The 12,643-nt window shown below is 44.3% G+C and overlaps 1 protein-coding gene across 4 annotated transcripts in view; it reads right to left on the reverse strand.

Annotated features, from left to right (window-relative positions):
- RPAP2 (RNA polymerase II associated protein 2) overlaps window positions 1-12,643 on the reverse strand; it is a 91,677-nt gene that overhangs the window by 17,407 nt on the left and 61,627 nt on the right. The gene's annotated exons all lie outside the window — the stretch shown is intronic.

Below are 12,643 nucleotides of genomic sequence, written 5' to 3' on the forward strand. Positions count from 1 at the left end.
TGCAAGCAGCTCAAGAAATCCCAGCTGTTTAGGAAGCTCCTGTTCAAACCCAACCAGTCCTCACTGAGCTGCTTTTTATGAGGCTGTCCCATAGTGTTTGTCTTCACTCATCAAAACCACACTCTTAGGCACAACTAAGGGCTGGGATCATGAACAAAGTTCACAAAATCACCTGGCAGAAAATGGAAAATATACTCAGCACTGTAAAATCAGCAAAGCTGAATCAACATGAAGACATCTACACGTAAATCTGAGCTTTTGAGCTGTTACATTAGCAAAGTAAAAATTACGCTTTACTATACAGTTCACAGTCTGCTTCTGTCACACACAGAGCCAAAATAACTCAAATGGCAGGTTTGACAAGGCCTATGTCAGCAGCCTGTATTCCCCAGATTCTTCCACTCGGCCCTCTGTATACCTGCAGCAGGGTCATGGGATCACTCACCTGGAGGTTTCTATTTAGTGGTTCCTTCCTTACTGCCCTCAAACATACCTAGGTTTCCTCCATCCTCAAAAAAAACCTTCCCTAGAGCCTGACTTCTCCTCAAACTGTAGTCTTCTTTCTCTCCTCCCTTTCCCAGCTAAACTACTAGAACAAGCTGTCTGTATGGAACGACTCCAAGGCCTCTCCTCTCTCACTTTACAATCTGGCTTCCAACCTCATCATTCAACTGAAGGAGCTTCGTCCAAAGCTACCAACCACAGTCACACTGCCCAACTTAATGGTCTCCTTGGTTCTCAAACTTCTCAGCCTATTTATTGCTGTTGTTCATCATTTCTGTCACGTCCAGCTCTTTGTGGCCCCATCTGGAATTTCTTGGCAAAGATACTGGAGTGCTTCTTTTTAATCTTTCTATACCTATCTACCTATCTACCTACCTGTGTCTCTATCCATCTACTTACATCTCTCTCTCTCTCTCTCTCTATTGCATCTGCCTCTGTTGACTCCCCTCTACTCCCTCTCCTCTCTGGGCTTTTGTAATACTACTCTCTCTCCGTTCTCCTATCTCTCTAATTGCTTCTCAGTCTCCTCTGTTGGCTCATCATGGATGTCACATTCCTTAACTATGGAGGATCCCTAAGGTTCTGTCTTAGACCCTCTTATCTTTCCCTACACTTTTCGGGTGACTTTATCAGCTCCCATGGAATGAATTATCAGCTCTATACATGTGACTACATATCCAGCCCCAGTCTCTTCTAAGCTTTAGTGACATATCACCAATCTCCTAATGGATGTTTCAAACTGTCTCAGAGGCAGATCAAATTTAACACATCTAAAGCAGAACTCATTCTCTTTCTCCCCAAACGCTTTTCTCTTCCAAACTTCTGTATTTCTGTCAAAGGTACCACCATTCTTCCAGTCTCCCAGACTGGTAACACTGGCATTACCCTCCACTTTCCCCTCTCCCTCACCCCCCCATGTTTGTTCAGTTGCCAAATCTTGTCGTTCCTGACTCCACAGAAGCTCTGATATCCACCTTCTCTCTCCTCACACAGCTACCACCTTGGCTTAGGCCCTCATCACCTAGCACCTATTGCAGCGGCTTCCTAATTGCTTTCCTTGCCTGAGTCTTTCCTAGGCCAGTTCATCCACCACTCTGCTAAAGTGATTTTCCTTAAGCATAGATTTGACCACGTCACTCACTCCCTTACACAATAAACTCCATCGGCTCTCTATTATCCCAGGATAAAACATAATCTTCCCTGTTTAGGTTTTAAAGACTTGTACAACCTGGCTCCAACCTATCTTTCCAGCCTCTCTGGACATTTCTTACCTTCCCTCACCTCGCCCTTCTTCTCTGTCGCTTACATAACACACTCTACCTCTGGCCTCTGGGATTTTGTACTGGCTGTCCTCAGTGCACAGAATGGACTCCTTTCCTCACCTTGGCCTCAAAGAATCCCCCTCTCTCCCTGAGATGCAGCACGTGTTGGGACCACCTCATACAGGAAATCTTTCTTGAGCTCCCACCTGCTAGTGCCCCTTCTCTGAACCTACCTTGTATTTAACTACTTTGTATTTATTCACTTCATATTTTACTCTGTATACACTTACATATGTCTTTGTTGTTTCCCTCCATCCTCTTAGAAAATAGGGACTGTTTCATTCATTGAATTTGTGTTCTCAGAGGCTAATATGGGGAATGGCTCCTAGTCAGTACTTACTAGATGCGAGTCAAACCTACTTGACTCACTGCCATATTCATCCTCATCACTTGTATTCTATGGGAGTCCAGGAGTATGTTGGTATATTTTCTCACTAATGAATAAAACTGCAACTTCTCTTTCAATTCACCAGCTCAGAATCCCCATCCTAGTTTGTTAAATATTACTTATTTAGTAAAGCAGACAAACCTCTTTCCCATAAACGATTTCTCTTCTCCCCTTCCTCATCTGCACTTCTCAGAATCCTTCAAGGCTCTACACAAATGCCCCTTTTCTGAAGGAAGCCTTTCCTGGTCTGCTCTCAGCATCACTCCCAGTTTCCAAAGCCTTTCCCTTTCAGCTCCTCTGTGTGTATCTTGAATGAACCTATTTATTTACGTTTTGTATCCCCTATCAGAATGTAATGTTCTTAAGGGATCTTAGTTTTTCTTTAAGGTTTGTAGGGTGCTTTGCAAATACCACATTTGATCTTCACAACAATTCTAGGAGGCAAATGCTATTATTATCCTCACTCTATAGGTGAGGAAACTGAGACAGACAGCAGATGAGTAACTTGCCTAGGGTCACACAGGTAGAGTGTCTGGGGCCAAATTTGAACCCAGGTTTTTCTTGACTCTATGCCCAAGCACTGGGCACTACAGCACCACCTCGCTGCCTACTGTTTCTCACAGTGCTTAGCACAGTGTTTGTTGATTATATACCAAATCTCTTAGGCTTATCTAAAGTCATTGGCACACAATTTATCAACAAGGTAACCAATAATAACAAACTATTTACAATGACAAAGCTTCAAGAAAGATCACAGCCCCAGTTACTTTTGACCATCACAACTCTTCTGACTTAGATGATACAGTCCAACCATTCAGTCACCTCAAAATACCAAGTCAAGTCTCTCTTCAGAATCATTTTCATTCTTTATTCAAGATAAGGGTTAAAACAGTTCTCTAAGGAGGAAGAGGACTTCTTTCTTTTCTCTGTATCTCTCTCCAGACATGACAGGAAAACAGGATTTTCACAGATGATTCCTTAAAGACTGGCAGTTAAACAGTCACTCTAAGATCTCAGAGCCTCTCTTAAAGATACAGTATTGATAGCCTCCATTAGAGAGGCTACTCTATATTTTACACACACACACACACACACACACACACACTCTATTCACTCTTTCTTACTAAACAAAAATGCAGAGCCTTCTCAGTCCCTGCTGATTGCTGGGAAAAGGTGTTATCTTTATTGAATTTCCACAAAGTCATTTCTGTAAAAAGTGGCTACTTAAGTCTACATGACAAAAGCAAACTGCAAAGAGGTTCATAAAATTCAATTAGTCCAAATTTGATTTGGCCAGAGTGGAGGGACAGCCTTAGCATTCATCAAGATACAGACTTATATGTTGCTGCATTTCTTATAAAGTAAATTTTTTTTTAAATTTCTTTTTTATTTTGTTTTGAGCTTTGAAATGGTGGTCAGTATACAGACGTCCCAGAATATGTGTATGGGTGTGTGTGTGTGCGTGTGTGTGTGTGTGCATGTGTATTCTCAGTGCACTGTTAAATTCTCTTTTACCCTGAGTTACTCCTTACCTGATATTATACTAATCTGTGTACACCACAGATTCCCTATCTCCTACCCACTCCCTCCCCCTGGACCAACAGAATGGAAGCTTCTTGAGGGCAAGGCCTGGTTTTTAAGCTTTGTCTTTGCATCTCCAGCCCCCTGTACATGTAAGCATTTAATCTATGTTTGTTGGATTAAATTGCTTATGTGCCTATTCCAAGTGGGGGACAGTCCTTCAAAGGACAGAGCTGTGTGCCTACGCACATTTAGGTATTAATTTATTAATTACATTTTTCCTCTTGTACCTGTGCTCTCATTGGTGTAGGAATCACTTCCTCTACCAATGATCAGCATCAACTCTGCAATGTACTGGGTGGGGGGTTTGCTTAGGGCCCCAAGAGGTTCTGTGACTTGCTCTCAAATGCCTGACGTGAACTCAGGCCACACTCTTTTCCATTTTGCTCTGCTTACATGCCAGTGTATGTTCAGTGGCTATTCAGGGAGTGTGTAAAATGTCAGTCTGAGACTTAACATCCAAAAGATTTATCACAGCACTTCATCCCAGGTAGCATTTAGTACTGACTTATTTCAAGGTGAGGGAATTCACTGTTCTTAATGAACACTTAACCTCGGGTTACCAAGGCAGGATTTTTACAGCCTGGGTTGCAGAACTCTAAAGGCACTATGTGGTTGTGGTCCAGCAGCCCCAGAACATGGTGAGCGTCTGTCATGTCCACTGGGGCCCAGAGGGAAGGGGGCTTGGAGCGCTGAAAGGTACAACACAGAATTCCAGCTTGGGGAGACCCACTAAGACTTCCTCCTCCCACCACAATTACTTGCAAATCACAGGATAAATGATTCAGAGTTGGAAGAGACCTCTGAGAGCATCTCGTCCAATCCTTTCCTTTTCTGGCTGAGGAACCTAAGCCTCAGAGAGGTGAAACAACCTGCCTGAGGTGACCTGGGGGATGAGTGGCAGAGAAGGGATTGGAAGCCAGGTCCTTGATGCTGGCTTTCCTGATTTCTCCACTTGCTTATTTAGACATACAAGGTCCTCTGACTCCAAATAAACCGCTCTTTTCCGTTGCATCAAATAGCCTTGTTCCCTGTCCCCCCCCCCCCCCTCACAGCAACCATGCAAGCCAGCCTTCTTAATCAATCGATGGAAGTGTTTTATATGGGCAAGGCAGACCAGCTTTGGCACTTCCTACCTGAAAAACTTTGGCTACACTTCCTGGCTGCGCACGCGCGCGCGCGCGCGCGTGTGTGTGTGTGTGTGTGTGTGTGTTTAGTTTCTAACCCATAAAAGCAGGGGTTTGTACTAGATCTCTAAAGGATTCTGCCAGCCCTAAGATCCTCCAGCTTCTCCCCTGCTAGCTCGCTGTTTGCCATCAGCCCCTGACCTCCTAGCAACCTCTTGGATTCTGAGGTTCCTTTTTCTTATCTGCTTACTGCTCTCCCATATGTGCAGGACTGAGGCTACAGGACTGTTTGCACTGACCCTGGCCAGCAGCTATCTGAGGTAATGACTCTTCACCAACTATCTGAAGGTCTAATACACTTCTCACTTCTCAACCTGCAGAGGGAACCCTGGAGCAGGACCAGGGTGTTGGGAGGTTGCTTCCTCCTTGAGGCTAACATGTTCACATTTTATTCAATTTAAATAAATTCAAACATTTACCAAGCACCTCGGTGCCTGGCACCACCCCATAATACAAACACAAATGAGACCTGGTCACGACTCTCCAGGGGCATTCAATCTTATTAGAGTGATAAGATTAGAACACAAAAAAGTATACTATAAATTAATATATTAGTGTAATAAATTATACTAAGTGTAATATAAAATGTCTAAACATAAAGAAGACATAAAGCTCTCTAAGAGTTCAGCGAAGGGAAGGATGTACTCTTCTGTGTGGAAGGAGGAAGGAGAGAAAAAAGGAAGATTTCAAGGAAGAGATGGTATTTGAGTTGGGCTTTGAAGGATGATGAGGATTTTAATGGGCAGAAATGGGGAAGAGGAGGAAGAAGAGGGCATTCCTTCAATGTACACAGGCAACAGCAGGAGGCAGGATAAAGCAGCTAGGAAGCATGGCCTACATCCGAGGAACAGCGAGTAGGTCTTTTTGTTTGGAGTGTCGTGGCGGAGAGTAGTGAGAGATGGGGCTGAGAATGCTGGCCAGGCGAGAATGGTCAGAAGGATGAGTCTACTGGGCAGCCAGTGGTGAAAGTTCTGGGGCATCAAAAGGACGTGTTCAGACGCTTGCACGAGAAAGCTGAATCTGGCATAAGAGAGACTGGAGGTGAGAAGAGAGTGGAGACAGTTGGGTGGTAGCTGCAGTGGCACCGGGGAGAGGTGAGAAAGGTCCAAATTTATGTGGTAACTGTATGAACTGTAAAAGAATCCACAGCTCTGATGGACAGAACTTAGTAATGTAGGGAGGAGAAGGAAGGATCAGACATGACACCAAGGTTTTAAGCACAGAGGACTAGGAAGACAGTGCTGGTACTGACAGAAAGGGGGAAGTCAGAAGGAAGCAGCTCGTGGGGGGAGATGAGCTGGTTCAGTTTTAGACTTGGTGAACTTGAGGAGCTATTAGTATACGCAGGTGGAACTAACCCGCAGGCAGCTGTTACAACAGATCCTGAGTGTGGGAAAGAGGCCAGGTGAAACAGATTTGGGAGTTATCCACAGAGAGGATATAGTTTAAGGGAGGGTAGACAAGGTCAAGGACAGGGTCTGAAGGGCAGGGATCGCTCTGGGGACTAAGGAGCACCAGAAAGGCAGGAGAACTGGTAGAAGAGAGGGCCATAGATGTCTGGAGACCAGCGTGTGTAAAGGAGGAGGAGGGGGTCAGAAAAAGGAGGAGGAGGCCGAAAACTGCCCAAAGGGTGATGGACCTTCCCGATCTTTGTAGTTTCCCACAGCAGGGGGTGACGGTCAGGTTTAAAGAATAGAAGGAACAGACCACCTCGCACTAAGCTGATCCAGGTCTGAGCCGTACAGATAATTTACAAACCCATTTACAGAACATGCCCCTGGAGAAGGACACAAGATGGGGGTGCCCCTTCTCACTGTCTCCACGGGTCCTCCTGTGTAGCTGCAACCTAAGCTGCCAGCTCTATCTAGGCAGCAGACTAATACGTGCTGGTGGGTGAGCAGTTTTATGCTGGTGGAGACAAGGGCGCAGGAGCCTCTTAGAAAGTCAGTCTTCATTGGGTCAGATACGACTAAACAAAAAGGTCAGTAAAAGTACTTCAGAGTCAGGGGTTTCACTCACAGACATTCATCATTCTGGCTGCTTCCATCCACGTGTCTCCCTCCTTCTTTGGGGAAGAACACATCTAATCAGCTTGAATCCCTTCTTCCTTAAAGAAGGCAGCCAGAGCGCTGGATTTGGAGTCCGGCCAGAGCCAGATTCAAATTCTGATTCAGATACTAACTGAGTACTCACAAGAAAGCCTTGACTTTTTCAGAGCCTCAGCTTTCTTTCAGAGGGTTGTTGTAAGGAAAGTATTTTGTAAAGCCTGAAATGCTATATCAGTATGACTTACTATTATCGAAACTTAAAAGGCAAGGAGATTGTAAGCATGAATATATATTGATTGTTTCTTCAAATCACCTCTCTTTCTCCAACACTGTTCTTCGAGCCCACTTCTAAGTCTATTCTGTCTCGTATTCTAAACTTTGACGACTGACTTGGATAAAGGAATGATTGTCGTCAATCCGGAAATCCTTTCACTTTACCCCCTAACTACTGTGTAACTGCTACATAACTCTGAGTGAGCCCATGTATTTAAGCAAGACTAGGTCCTTAAAGATTAGATGCAGCTGGTTCCTAGTGGAGAGAGCCAGATTCACAAAGATCTGGGTTCAAATTCCATGTCAGGTACTTTTGTATGACCGTGACCCTTCACCTCACAGCATCAGATTCCTCACCTGTAAAATGGGACTAATAATAGTAGGGTTGTTGTGAAAATCAAATGAAATAATACATATAAAATGCTCTGTAAACCATGAAGCATTATATAAATGTTTATTAACATCATAGAAAAATTCTTCTTAGCATGTAAGATGAAGTTCAGATTGAAACGGTTCTGGGGCAAATCACTATCCTTCTCTCATTCTTTTATCACTGATGTTCTGTGGAGGAACATGGGCATAAATGCTATCTGAATAAGCTGCCAAACCTGGTGTTTTATCAGTGAGTTTGGGTTATTTTCTTTTTTCTTTTTTTTTTTTTTTAGGCAATTGGGGTTAAGTGATTTGCCGAGGGTCATACAGCTAGTAAGTGTCAAGTGTTTGGTCTGAGAGCAGATTTGAACTCAGGTCCTCCTGACTTCAGGGCCGGTGCTCTATCCACTGCACCACCTAGCTGCCCCCTTGGGTTATTTTCTTTGTTACAAGAAGCCTTGCTGGTATGGAGAGTGAGAGAGCGAGAGAGCGAGAGTGAGAGCAAGAGAGAGAGAGAGAGAGAGAGAGAGGACGAACATCTGAAAATATCTGAAGGGCAAAAAGCAAAAGGCATCAAGAAAATTTTAAAAAATTAAATTAAAATAGCAGGAGTATTTAATGTCCACATGGAAACTTTTCTTTATTTGCAACATGACACCAACACAATGACAAGAAGGATGGATTTAAAACGTGCCGTCTTTCAGGGAGACAGTGCAGGTGCCTAGCTATGTTTCTGTCCACCATTCAATCCATCATCCTCGATCCTGAATAGAACTGAGTGTGACCTTCAAGTCAAAGAGGCAGTCATACCAAAACATTTTATTAGTCACTCAAGGTACATGGATGTTCCCAAGTTATGTGGCTTTGCTGAAAAGCACACCAAGCAGCTACTTGACCAGTAAACCATACTGAAGTGAGAGCTGGGCCACAGACCAAACAGTTGCCTACAATCATCTGGACAAAAAAATTAACGCTAAAAACTGAACATTTCTATTAGGTGTCACCATACCAAATACTCATCACCTCCAAACCATGTGGAATGAAAAGCTGTCCAAAGATGAAAAAATCAAAGCCATGCTGCTCCAGGCTGAGGTACCTCATCATCCCTCCTCAGCATCCAAGGATACTTTCAGTGGGTGGTAGAGGATGAGCTTGAGAGCCTAAAGCTTTTTGATTAACTCCAGAAAGCAGTTAGTGACAAGAGGTAAATTATGCAAAGAAGATACGTTCTAGATCTTTGCCTGTCTGTATAAAAGTACATAGATGAAATCAGAGGTCCAGACTCTCCTTCTCAACCATACCCCAAAATGAACAAGCCACCACACTAGGTGATGGAGATAAAGAGACAAAAGAGAAACAGTCCCTGTCCTCAACAAGCTTCCAGTCCACTCTACGGATAAGTAAATCCAAGGTGATCTGAAGAGATAGCGCCCACTACCAACCAGGGGAAAAGGAAAGGCTTTGAGTAAGAGATAGAACCTGGGCTGAGACTTTAACGAAGACACTTAGGGATGGTGTAACTACACTCTAGCTTCTGACGAGTCTGATTATCTCAGGGACTCAACCAAAAGTCCCTGTTTTCCTTAAATCTGCCTCCTAAGACGCGTTAGCTGTCAAACCAGAAATGACAACTTGTTAACAACTTCTCTGCTGAAAATTCAAGCCGCCCCTCTCTGCAGCAGTCTTCAGGGGCGGGATGAAGGCTCTACTCTGGCTTTGCCATGGCTAACAACGAGACCCAAGCAAACTCAAGCAGCACTGCCTCAGGTCCCCTTCACTTCACTGGGCAATATCTGCTTTTCATAAAAAACTCTCTCTTTTACGTAGAAAACTGGCTCCAACCTAATCAGCAGAAATCTGAGGGCAAGGAGTACACAAACCCAGCAGATTTTTGCATATTAACCCAGTTCCTCCAAGTGCTGTTTTTTTTTTTTTAACATGAGCAAATCCAAAACCTCTAAGTGACAGCTCAGCACAAGCAATCTGGGCCAGTCCAGGTCAGAGCATCACTGCACAGGAAATGCTAAAGAACAGTTTTTATGAAAAGCCCCAAAGTGAAAATGGTTCACAGATCAATCACATCCAGGAAAGGAAATCTGAGCAGGAAAGTTCATCTTCGCTGAAAACTCCAGGGCCTCAAACCTCCAATCTAAAGCCGGTCCAGCTGCTTCCCCTGGCCAGTGCCTTACCATATGGTAAGTGGTATAACAAAAAAGAGAAAAGCCAAGTGTCAAACTGCATCTTCATGATAAGGCCTTATTAAGCTGACTGCTCCACATATGCTCCACATCAAAAGAATGAATGCTAGTCAGGCTAGAACAAGTACCCTCAATTTGTTATTACAGAGCTATCAAACAACATCTGGTTAACAGGAATCATTACACAGTCATCAGAAAAGTTTCAAATTAAGAGAATGACAACAGTAAAGAGAGGAGGCCTTAATTTAAAGAAGGCTTTTCTCCAGGTCCGTGGGTCCAAGAACTTCAGGGCTCCACAAACCGGCTGAGTTTTGCAGGCTGGTGATTTATGCGTCTACCCTTGGGTTAATGGTTCACTGATGAGTTGACAGAGAAAGCAAGACAGAAGCAGAGCTGCTTTGGGGATTCTGTGATCAAGTTCCTTAAATACTGCAAACCAGTGGAATATATTATCTTGACTATCTTTTCTCTAGTGTTAGTGGAGGAAATGGCTAAAATTTTTCCTCCATCTCTTTAAACTGGAGAGGAGAAATCACTTAACTCTTTCTAGGTCTGAAGCTGGACTGGGGTAGTTAAATCTTTCAAGAGAATGGGAGTCCCAAGTGATGATTAGAATCTAGTTAGGGCACTATTATAGACATTCTGGCTGATCCTGTAAGAGGAGTGAATACCTAGGGGAAGGCCAGGCCCTCATAGCAGGCATCTTTTGGGCTTAGTGCTAAAGGAAGGGAGAGGAAGTGAAAGGCCACACCATTTTCCATCCTCTCAGATCACCGAAGTTGCTGGGTTCACTGAGAGTTCTGCCAATAATCACAGGCGAAAAGAGATAGAGGCATAGATTGACAAAAGATAAAGTTTGGTTTCATACATTTAACAAACACCTTCCAGAAGAAGTGAGAGTGGAGAGAGGGATGCCAGGGAACATCATTGCATTAAACTGCACATATTAAGTGCTTGCACACACGTAACACTGGGCTTGGTCACCAACTGAAAGTCAGCAGATATAGTCACTGCCTTCCTTCCATAGGCTTGGAATCTTAACAAAAAGCTGTCTTTGGCATTCAACTAGGGCTGGGAAGGTGAGCGATGAATGTCAACCACCTGGTTCTCTGAGGATCTGAGTTCTTACTCCAGTCTCTCCCCATACTCCCTAGGCCACTTAATTGACCCGGGTGATCCTCTCCCATTCTAATACTCAAAGCTGGAGAATCTGAGGGCTGAGCCAACTATGGGTCATGCTGGAAGTGCCTCGCTGGACCTCGTGTCGTACTGTGTCCTCTTACACTCTGGTTCTACTTTGGATCATTCTCATTTCTGCACATCACATCTCCCTTACTTGAGAGCAAACTAAGTGAACTAATCTAAGCCTCTTGCTTAGATCCTTGTCACAACTTGGAGTCCTGGCATTTTCATTTAGTTTCACATGAAAGGCACAAGAAACAGAGACTGTACCTATGGCTTCATTTGTATAGGGGACTGTGGATGCAAGTCAGCACCTTCTCAGCCCTTTGCAGTCTTAGGGAGCTGTGTGGCACTGACAAAGGATGGGACTCTGCTAGGGTCACATAACCAGGGTAAATCAGAAGTGGGACCTGAACCCAGGTCTTTGGGCTCTGAGGCTAGCTCTCTATCCGCCACACCACAATGCCTCCTGCTTTCACATGAACAAGTGACAAATGATCAGACCAGGATATTGATATCAATCTTCACAATCAGACACTCTTAAAACTGAGAGATGAAGCTAGCAACAAGCTGGGTCAAAGTGTCATCTTTTTTTTTTTTTTTTTTAGTTTGGGGCTCATACAAACAGGAGACAAGTTTTGTTGATGGCTTCTCAAGGATTTTTTTTAAAAACCCACACATATTTTCCAAAGAAATTTTCCCCTCTGTACATTCTGATAAGGAATAAAAAAAAATGCTGTTTTAAAAAGACTCCTACCCTACTTTTGCTATGTTTTCTGTGTTTGAAAAAAGAAGCTTTAACTCAACCACATCACATGTTTAAAAATGCTTGCTGGGCCTCCAGGTCCTGGACCACTCTCCTGGTTCTCCTGTGGTAGCTCCACTGCCCCCTGCTGGCTAGAAGTAGCACAGGGCCTCTGGCCACATGGAGAATCACTGAGGTTCCAAGGCAAGGGGCTTCTGCCGTCTAGCTCAACCCACGTCCCCCCAAAGTATCCCTATTATGACACATATGACAACAGTCAGTGGTCACTTGGCTTTTGTTTGAGTATCTCCAGCGAGGGAGAAGCAATAACCCGCTGGGACTGCCTATCCCACTTTTTAGAGAGTGCTACAGGCCGGGAAAGAAACCCAAATTCTCTTCTTCCTAATTCTCATTCACTGCTACTAGTTCTGCCCTCCGGAACCAATCTAATAGCCCTTCCCCATCACAGCCTTTGAAACCCTTGAAGACAACTATAGTGTCCCCCAAGCCACCCCAGTCTTCTCCTCGCCAAGCCAAACATCCCTCCTTCCCTTCACCGATCCTTGCCGGGGCATGGACTTGTGGCCCTTCAGAATTCTGCTTGTGCCCCCTTGGACATTCTCCAGACAATCAATGTCATTCCTAAATTCTGGCACCCAGGACCACACACCAGACTCTGGACAGGGTCTAACCAGGGCAGACAACAGGATTAAGTGCCCAGCGGCACCTTCCTCGGGTAGGTCACACTGAGCTTTCTTTACGAACAACAAAGGTGGCTGTGCCATTAATCAGGAAACTCATATAAAAAAGGGCAGCTGTGAAGTCAGCAGTGGGGTTGGCGGT

This window comes from Vombatus ursinus, unplaced genomic scaffold (assembly GCF_900497805.2).
Source record: "Vombatus ursinus unplaced genomic scaffold, bare-nosed wombat genome assembly UNPS02014825.1, whole genome shotgun sequence".
Classification (NCBI taxonomy): Eukaryota; Metazoa; Chordata; class Mammalia; order Diprotodontia; family Vombatidae; genus Vombatus; species Vombatus ursinus.